Below are 10,398 nucleotides of genomic sequence, written 5' to 3' on the forward strand. Positions count from 1 at the left end.
CCACTAGTTTTACAAAGGTGGTTTCAGCTCCTGAACAAGGAGGGGATCTGTTTTAGGGAGGGACTATCATCCTTGCTTCCACATTAAACTAGAAACTAAATCCCTTCCATGGTTAGCTTCCTATGCCCAGGAATGAGTGAAGATAGCCAGTCTGTGAGGCTAGAAGCTAGAAGGTTAGACTCCTCTCACTGTCATAATCTTTGCAAAGGTGGTTTCATTAATCATCGGGACTCTTCATCACTGGAGATGACTCTAGATTCTTTTCAGCCCAAAGACCTAGAGGGGAATGTATATAACAAGCCTTACTAAACCACTCTTTTTTCCTGTTTATTTCCTCATGTATTTCCTTCCCACAAGTTACCACCCTTAGGAATCCCCTTTTTTCTTTGTCTTGTCAGTCTCTGCAATATATCAAATGTATCACTCTTTGTCAAAATGCTGTGTCACCTCTTAGGTCTAACTGCTTCTCTGCCCCTTCACTTTTCTAGGAAGGCCCCTGTATATATACAAGATAAACCTTTCCTCCTGCTAATCTGTCTTTCATCAGTCTGATTTGCAGGGCCCCAGATACTGAACCTAAGAAGGTAAAGGAAAACATTTTTTTTCTTCCCCCACAGTGGTATATGCATACAATGAACTATTATTACTTAGCATTTAAAAGGATGGAAATTCTGACATATGCTATAATATGCATGAACCTTGTGGACATTATGCTAAGTGAAATAAGCCGGTCACAAAAAGATGAATACTATATAATTCCACTGGTGGGGTGTCTAAAATAGTCAAATTTATAGGGACAGAAAGTAGAATGGTAGTTGTCAGGTGCTAGGGGGAGGGGGAAATGAGAAGTTGTTGTTTAATAGCCATAGAGGTTCAGTTTTGCAAGGCGAGAATGCTCTGGAGATTAGTTATCTAGGGGCCAAGGGAAAAGTTCCCCTTTGCCCTGTGAAGTTTCACTGAAAAATCAACTCACAAAAGGCAGACTAATAGGAGAAATAACATACAAATGCATTTAATGTGTACATGGGAACCTTCGGAATCAAGACAAGGGAAAGTGCACATTGTTATGTTTAGGTTCAACAAAGTATGCAGAGCTGTGTAGAAATATGACTGGACAAAAGAGTATGATCTAACGTTAACAGATGAAGTAAGGAAACCCAACAAGGCCTGTCTGTCTAGATTCTTCTTGACCTCCCTGAGCAGCATTTCTTCCTTCTGGGTATGGGACAGGACCCTTTCTGGAATGGGGGTCTTATGACCTACAGTCAAACAAGGTAGGTCCGATCATTTCCTTATGGCCAGTTTTTATACACAATGTCAACCAAAAGTATCTGAGACAGGTCCCAAGCTATGTAGAAAGTTTATTTTGCCAAGGTTAAGGGCGCACCCATGACACAGCCTCAAGAGGTCCTGCCTCTGTGCCTAAGGTGATCAGGCCACGGCTTTGTTTTACACATTTTAGGGAAACATGAGACATCCATCAATACATATAAGATGTACATTGGTTTGGTCCAGAAAGGTGGGACAACTGAAAGCAGGGACTTCCAGGTCATAGGGAGATTTAAAGATTTTCTGATTGGCAATTGGTTGAAAGAGCTATTATCAATAGAAAGGAATGTCTGGGTTATGATAAGGATTGTGGAGACGAAGGTTTTATCATGCAGATTAAGCCTTCAGAGAGAACAGATTGTAAATGTTTCTTATCAGACTTAAGAAGTCTGTTCTATCAATAATTCTAAAAGGGAGGAGGGTATAAGGGGGCATGTCTGGCTCCCCCTTCCCATCATGGGCTGAACTTGTTTTTCCAGTTAACTTTGGGATGCTTTTGCCAAGAGGAGTCCTTTCAGATGGTTAGGGTACTTAGAATTTTATTTTTGGTTTACAAGAAAGGTGGATGAAAAGTTTGATAATATTTTTAGGTTTTATAGCTGGCTTTGAGGAAAAGGGATTCTGGTTTCTAGGACCCACCTGGGGAAGAGGGATTCTAATTTCTATGGCTGCCCTCGGGGGAGAGTGGGACTGAGAGACAGGAGGCAAGCAGGAGAAGATCAGAGAAAACCTTTTGCTTCTCAGGCTGCTTCTGAGGCCTTGATTTTAGGGTATTGTTTTCCATGTCCCAACAGTGACACAACAGTGTGACTGTACTTAAGACTACTGAACTGTAGATTTAAAAATGGTTATGATGGTAAATTTTGTGTTATGTGTATATTACCACAGTTTTTTAAAACCTATTTTAAAAAGACCACGAAACACTTTAAACATTAAAAATAATCAAATGTTTTTTAAATTGCTGATTTAAATATACTTATGATGGCTTTTCAACCATCATAAGTTGTTGTTGGGTTTTTTGTTGTTGTTTGTCTGTTTGTTTGTTTGTTTGTTTGTTTGTTTAGTAGAGATGGGATTTCACCCTGTTGGCCAGGCTGGTCTCAAATTCCTGATGTCAAGTGATCCACCTGCCTTGGCCTCCCAAAGTGCTGGGATTACAGGTGTGAGCCACCATGCCTGGCCCATTCAACTTATACAGTTTTTTTTTTTTGAGACAGAGTCTTGCTCTGCCATCTCGGCTCACTGCAAGCTCCGCCTCCCGGGTTCATGCCATTCCCATCAAGGACCTCAGCCTCCCAAGTAGCTGGGACTACAGGCGCCCGCCACTATGTCCGGCTAATTTTGTGTGTGTGTGTGTTTTTAGTAGAGATGGAGTTTCACCGTGTTAGCCAGGATGGTCTTGATCTCCTGACCTCGTGATCCACCCATCTCGGCCTCCCAAAGTTTCTTCTTTAAATAAAAAATACACAAGCCAGGCACAGCGTTGCACACCTGTAGTACTGACAACTCAGAGGTTGAGGTGGGAAGATTGCTTGAGTCCAGAAGTTCAAGGTCAACACTGGCAACATGGTGAAACTTCTTCTCTAAAATAAAATATATATAATAAAAAATTTAGGCTGGGCACTGTGTCTTGCATCTGTAATCCCAGCACTTTGAGAGGCCCAAGGAGGATGGATCACTTGAGCCCAGGAGTTCGAGACCAGCCTGGGCAACATGGCAAAACTCCATCTTTACAAAAAACACAAAATTAGCCAGGCATGGGTGGCACGTGCCTGCAGTCCCAGCTACTTGGGAGGCTAAGGCAGGAGGATCGCTTGAGCTCACTGGAGGTTGCCATGAGCTGAGATCACACCATTGCACTCCAGCCTGGGTGACAGGGCAAGACTCTGTCTCAAAAAAAATTTTTTTTAAGACTACAGGTATTTTCATTATTTTTCTCATGACTCTTCTCATCCTTCTGATATTTGTACCTCAATCCTCAGACCACTGTCCCTGTCTATTCTGTCTGGGTAACAACCAGTAAGTGGACATTAACAAATTTCCTAGTTTTTTACTGGGGATGACAGTTCCCAATGCTAAGTTGCATAGCCTTTCACCTGCCTGACTGGTATACTAAAAAATCAACTCTCAGTTGTTACAGGCAATCATCAAGATTAATAGAAAACCCATTACTCTTTTCACCTGTTCAGCAGATAGGACAAAGTAGGTGCAGAATGGTTAATTCACCTGAACAAGTCATACCAAAGGACTCAAATGAGGGCTTATACAGGGTCAGCTTTCTGGGCTTGAGACCTGTACGGTCACAAAGGTCGCCACACTTAGAGGAGTCCCATGCTTGTTTAAGGTTCTGCTGTTATCATCTTGACATTATATATATATTTCTTTTTTTTTTAACAAAATGCTCCATATTTTCATTTTGCACTGGACCCTGCGAATTATCTAGCTGGTCTGGGACTTAGGTCACTGATCTCAAAATATGATGTTCTAGGCTCAGCAGTGGGAAGGGTCATACAAGTAAAGAAGCATTATCCCTTTTATCCAAGATTTAGCATAACTATTTTATACACAATGGACATACTGATTTTGCTGTAAAGCACTGCAATACTAACACTAGAATCCACCATTTAAAGGGAAGTTAGAGCCCTCAATAGTTACATCCAAGTTTCAGAGAGAAATCCCCACAAAGACGGATATAATTTTCTCATAAATATTTACAAGTTTTAAATAGTTGGATGCTAGTCACCCCATTTATCTTGGTGTTTCCTTGTGAATGAAGCCCATCCAATGTCTACATCGTATTGAGAAAAATCTATGAAGCTAATGCAGAAAGAGGAATCAAGAGTGCCAAAAATAAATGTTTCCATCCTGATCCAAAGAATGAATCCCTTGTGCATTCATATGTTATAGAAAATGTGATTCCTTTTTTCCAGTTTTACAAGGCCAACACCTATCAGAAACACAAATTCTGACTTTTACTGACTTAGACTAGGTCTCAAAAGCCATAAAAAGGCCGTTCATGGAAATGAACAAAGAATGTGTTTGTATCTTTATCTGAGAAGTCATGCCAGAACCCCTTTCAAATCAGCGGGGTAACATTTGCTTTTACATTTGTATGTTTTAGTGAGTTTTATAAACCCTGAAGCTAACCGACTTTTCTTGTAAAGTAGAGACATAAACTGATTTCGGGAGAGATGCCTGGGGATACAGCAGAGCTGAAATGTTTGTGCCTTGTTTATTAAACATGATCATCCTCACCAGAAATTACCATAGCATCAGGTTTCCCAGAAGGTTCTGAGGGCTAGAGTTTGTGCTTCACTTCTTCCTTGTTCCTAAGGCACCTAATGCGACGCTAGCCTGTGAGAAGTACCCAGCAACCCTCTCTTCACCCTCCCCCCAATTTTGGCCTCTCGTGGGAAAACCCCCTCCTTGTCCATGATGTTTCACCCACATCTGTCTTGACTCGGCAATGCTCCCATGCAGCCAACGTTTCATATTCTCTCTTTCACACTTTCATTATAATATATTTGTCCTTGGTCCCACTGCCTTTGATTTCTAAGACAAAAATGATTTGAAAACTAACTCAGTCTTATGTTTTGAAGAATTAGTGTATTAACAGCATAGCACAAGACCTCTGTTCTCCTTTAGGTAATTTTTTTTTTACAATAACAATGATATTTTAAGACAGTGACCAATGGAATGAATCTAAAAGTTGGAATGTCTTATTAGGCAATGGGGATTTTGAAACACTTCTGAGTCTCATCATTTAGATTGCAGTCTATGGAGAGGACTGGCTCTTTCTAAAACCTATCCATTCATTCATTTAATCATCAAACATATCCTGAAGACTTACTTTGTGCCAGGGACTGCTGTGGGTGCTGGGATGGAACACTGAACAGGATGACCAGGACCCTTTTCTCATGGCACTTACATTTGGAGGATGGTGGTGGCCGGAATATATGAATAAGGAGAAAATATTTAATGATAGTAAATGGTATGATGAAGATAAGACAGAGATGTGCAAGGAAATGACAGCTGGGGTGCAGGAACTGGGGGCTACATCTAAGTGGTCAAAGGTCTCTCAAAGAGGATGGCATTGAAGTTGAAACCTGAATAAGAAGGAACCAGACATGGGATAACTTGGAGAAGAATGTGTCTGGCACAAGGCAGAGCTTGTGCAAAGGCCCTCGGGTGAGAGGCAAATCTGTGTGTTCAGGGCATGTGTGGCTGTAATGTAATGTTACCAAGGGAGGAGAGGCAGGCAGGGCTAGTTCATGTAGGGTCTCAGGGTCCAGGAAGGAAGAGGCTTTGGGTTTGATTCTGAGTGTGACTAGAAGCCCCTGGAGTGAAAAGGACATGTTCTGATTATGTTTTAAAACACTCTTCTGGCATCTGAGCTATAAGTAGACTACAGGTAGCAGAGAGGAAGCAGGGAGGGGATTGGGAGAGAGACGATGGCATCTCGGACCAAGATGGCAGCAGTGGAGGAGTCACAAACAGCATTAGGAGATATCTTGGTGATGGAGTTAACAGGACTTCCTGATGTATTGCATTGGCTGGGGTGGGTGGAGAGTCAAAGACTCCTGGGGTTTTGGTTTGAGTAACAGTGTAAGGTGGTTTCGTTTCCTGAGACAGAAAAGCCAGGGGTGGAGGGGCCTGGGTGGAAGGGGTTTGAGGGGAAAACCAAAAAAGTCATTTAAAAATCCCCTTTTTAAGTCAGGAAACAACAGATGAAGGAGAGGATGTGAAGAAACAGGAATGCTTTTACACTGTTGGTGGGAGTGTAAATTAGTTCAACCATTGTGAAAGACAGTGTGGCGATTCTTCAGGGATCTAGAACTAGAAATACCATTTGACCCAGCAATCCCATTACTGGGTATAGACCCAAAGGATTATAAATCATGCTACTATAAAGACACATGCACACATATGTTTATTGTGGCACGGTTCACAACAGCAAAGACTTGGAACCAACCCAAATGTCCATCAATGATAGACTGGATTAAGAAAATGTGGCACATATACACCATGGAATACTATGCCGCCAGAAAAAAGGATGAGTTCATGTCCTTTGCAGGGACATGGACGAAGCTGGAAACCGTCATTCTCAGCAAATTATCACAAGGACAGAAAACCCAACACCGTATGTTCTCACTCATATGTGGGAACTGAACAACAAGAACACTTGGACACAGGATGGGGAACATCACACACTGGGGCCTGTCATGGGGTAGGGGGCTGGGGGAGGGATAGCATTAGGAGAAATACCTAATGTAAATGACGAGTTGATGGGTGGCAGCAAACCAACATGGCACATATATACCTATGTAACAAACCTGCATGTTGTGCACATGTACCCTAGAATTTAAAGTATAATAATAATAATAATAATCTCCTTTTTAGTACCTAACATCCAGTTAAAAGAGAAGTCATGACTCAATTCTCAAGAAACATGGTTATATGGAGTCATTGCCTTATGTGGGCACAGTATGCATTTAGGAAGGAAGAGTCTGTCTTCTGGGAAAGTGTGGAAAATCCAAATTGGACAGAGCTCATTGAAAAACGCAAGATTTCAGTCACCAGAGCTGTATTTCTCAACTGCATTTTGGAAACTTTTGCCAGCACATTCTTAAGACAGGGAGCTCGGAAGGGAATTTGAATCGTGGAGATGCTGCTAAAGGAGCAGTATGGTGCCCCCTTAGCTGAATACAGAATCACCAGAGAGCGGTGTCCATGACCACTTTTGTTTTTATTTTTTATATTTTCTGAGAATCACTTCTTGGTCACAACACACCATAGACACCGTTTCTGGAATACAGGTTTGAGGATATCGTGTCAGCAGCTTCAAGAAGAAGAGACCTTCTTGCCAGGACATAAAATGATACCTCCTCTGGGAACCTGCTTTCAATAGTGGGATTCAAGGACATGAGACCTTCTTGCTGGATTTTTATAACACAATCTCTTCATGATTTTACAAATAAAGGAATAAAATCCAGATAAGATGATGTCTACCCTTCCTTGGGGTGCTCTGTCGATTGTCTGGCGATGGTGTCAGGGCAGCCAAAGACAGGATAAAGGCCGAGGAGGGTGTTTGTGCCCTTATATTTTTAGCACCATTGTTCATAGGACTTGTGAGAGGATTCTGGAACCAATAAAGGGGTAGAAACAGGTACCTGATTCATAGGTAAACTGGAACAAACAGGAATGTGCCAGACCTGTGTTGAAGCTAAGCCATATTTATTGCAATGTTGAAGATTCTCAGAAATCAAATTTTATGTCTATCCATAAGTAAAATGGAACTGCCATTAATAGAGCTTTTACAATGTAACATGTGAACGGTGATTTGGTGCTCTGAAAAAACACGGAATGAAGAGTGGGAAGGAAGGTTCTAACCTTGGCTCCTGATAACTTGTTCTGTGATGTGGAGCAAATCATTAACCTGTCTGTTTTTTACTGGGCAAATGGGGATAATCAAGCACAGGTCCTTCGGCCAATGGGTTGTGATGATTAAACAAGGCAATTTTGTGCAAGAAGTCCAGGTTTGGGAGTCAGACAGACCTAGGTTTGAATCCAAGTGCTGGTGATGGCAGTGGTGGCCTGTCTGGAGTGGCTGCTGCCATGATGCCAGCTGTAGTGGGGGAGGCGTGGCTGGGGCAGCGGCTCCATGGAGCCAGTGGGAGCCGGGAGTAGGCCCTTCCAAGTGGGAGGGATGGGAGCCCCGCCCTCCTGGGTGCAGCTGCAGCTGCCCAGCCCCGGCTACAGACCCTGGCATCCCTGCATTCTTGGGGCCCAGGAATTCCCCCTGACCCTACAGGCTCAGAGGTGACTGGTCCCACTGCCTGGCCTCTCCCCGCTCCTGGCACCTGTTCCAATTTTAGAGCAAACTGTGGCCAAACCTGGGTGCTGTCATGATTTGGCCAAGTGTGCATGCTGTGAAGCACTGACATGCCAGCACCCTGCCACCTGGGACCCCTCCAGACTTTGGGCATTGAGGAGCATTGGAAGCAGGCTAAGAGGGGACTGGGTGTGGGTCTGCAGGAGCCCCTTAGCAGGAACAGCCTGGGCACTGTGGGTGCTGTGGAGGGCAGGTTGATGGTGGCAGGAGGCAGACAGGCTCCTGGGTGGAAAGCGGCAGGTACCCAGTGAAGCCCCACCTCCAAACTAGGGATGGCCTGAAGCCTGGGGGGTGGGCTGTCAGTTCTGCACACTGGAGTGAGAACTTATGGTGCTTTTTCTGGGACACCCATGGCCACCCATGGACCAGTCCATACACACTTCCTCCCCTCTAAAGCCTGTAAAAACCCCAGACTCAGCCAGACTCAGGCAGACATGGGATGACCTGCCTGAGGATAGGAGATACCTGTTCCAGGTCTCTTCTCAGCTGAGGGTTGCACAGACCTCAGGGCAACCTATCTGCAAATGGGAGCTACCCACTTCGGGTCTCCTCAAGAACTGTTCTACCACTCAGTGAAGCTCCTCTCTCCCTTGCTCACCCTCCAACTGTTTGAGTACCTCATTCTTCCTGGATGCAGCACTAGAACTCAGGACCCACCAAGTGGCGGGACTAAAAGAGGTATAACACAAACAGGGCTGAAACACGCTCCCCACACACACACTCACCATGTTGTAAGCAACAAGAAGAAGAGAAGAGTTGCAGTCCTTTGGGAAGCGCAGATCTAGGGCTTGCTGAACCCAGGGCTGTGACACCCAGGGTTCTGCGGTTCCTGGCATCTCTAAGCTCCCAGGCACCACTATGTTCCCCTCATCCAGACACAGGTGCCTGCAGCAGAAGCCATGTGCAGTACGTCTGGTCCAGCCACAGCCTCACATGGAGCTAGCACCTGTGCCAGTGCCTGGAGCTGCCTGCCCTGTAGTAGCAGCCAGCGTGCCTGGCTGTGTGCAGTGGCTGGAGCCTGCGCTTGCTTGCCCACACACCCCTTGCTGCTCCACACCTGGCTGGTGTTTGGCAGGTGTGGAATCCGGGCCAGTAGCACAAGCTGAGCACAGCCTGCTGGGCTGAGAGCAGAAGGAGCCCAGCAGGCCCAAGTAAAACTCAGGCAAAGGTGCCGCCAGCCACAGAGGCTTCCAGCAGGAAAAGTGACACCCCTGAGGATCCTGGGACACTGACACTTACTCGCTTAGTGATTGTGGATATAATTTTAAATCTTTGTGAAGCTCACTTTGAAAAAATTGTAAAACAAAGTACTTAGCATGCTGCCTGGTGCTTAGAAGTCCAGTCAGTGGAAGCCATTATTATTATGTGAAACTTTTCGAAAATGTACTTTTCAACTGTAATGTAACGTGGTATTACTGTTTGAAAATTAGAGGCAGTAGTTTGCATTTCTCATGATCAGAAGCCAAAATATAAACACACACTACCTAAGAAAGCTAAAAAAATGGTTTTTTCTTTAGATGTTGAGTTTGAGAGGCCTATTAAACATCCAAGTAGAAATGTCAGGTGAGCATTGAGATATGTCAATCTGGGGCACAGAGGAGAGGTCAGGGATGAAAATTTAAATCAGGGGTCACTGGCACATAGATAGGAGTTAAAGCCAAGGGACTGGATGAGATTATCTAAGGAGGGGGGAACACAGAGAAGGCAAGGAGCCGAGAAGGCAAGGAACCAAGAAGGCCCTCACTTGGGGAAGGAGAGAAGTCAGCAAAGGAGCCTGAGAGAGATAAAAATCCAGACTGTGTGTGTCTCAGAAGCCAAGAGAAGGTAGTGCTTCAAGGAGAGGGAGTGTAAACTATGTCCAGTACTGGTGAGAGGCTGCCGCAGAGGCAGACAAAATATGTGCTCCTTGGAGGTCTTTGGCAACCTTGAGAGGGTGGTTTCAGAGAGATGGGAACAGAATGAGGGGACTGAAGGAATGTATGTCATACGCTTCCAGGTTGGGCAATACCCCCCAAGTTGTGCTAGACTAGCAGCATACAATGTTCTTTAAAGTTTTAATTTTTTTTCTAAGTGATGTGGCACAGAGAAAATATACAACAAAAACATGCCGTGACATTTTTATCACCACCTACATAGCTCATGAATCTTGAAATGTCATGAAAGAGTTCCTAAATTAA

At 44.2% G+C, this 10,398-nt stretch overlaps 1 long non-coding RNA gene across 1 annotated transcript in view; it reads left to right on the forward strand.

Annotated features, from left to right (window-relative positions):
* LOC117089767 overlaps positions 1–6,779 on the forward strand; it is an 81,815-nt gene extending 75,036 nt beyond the window's left edge. Inside the window, exon 4 of the long non-coding RNA XR_004439740.1 lies at positions 6,730–6,779. This is a non-coding gene — a long non-coding RNA (uncharacterized LOC117089767). The remainder of the gene's footprint in view (positions 1–6,729) is intronic.
* Positions 6,780–10,398: the final 3,619 nt, after the last annotated feature.

The sequence above is a fragment of the Trachypithecus francoisi genome, unplaced genomic scaffold (genome assembly GCF_009764315.1).
Source record: "Trachypithecus francoisi isolate TF-2019V2 unplaced genomic scaffold, Tfra_2.0 Lachesis_group11, whole genome shotgun sequence".
Taxonomy (NCBI): domain Eukaryota; kingdom Metazoa; phylum Chordata; class Mammalia; order Primates; family Cercopithecidae; genus Trachypithecus; species Trachypithecus francoisi.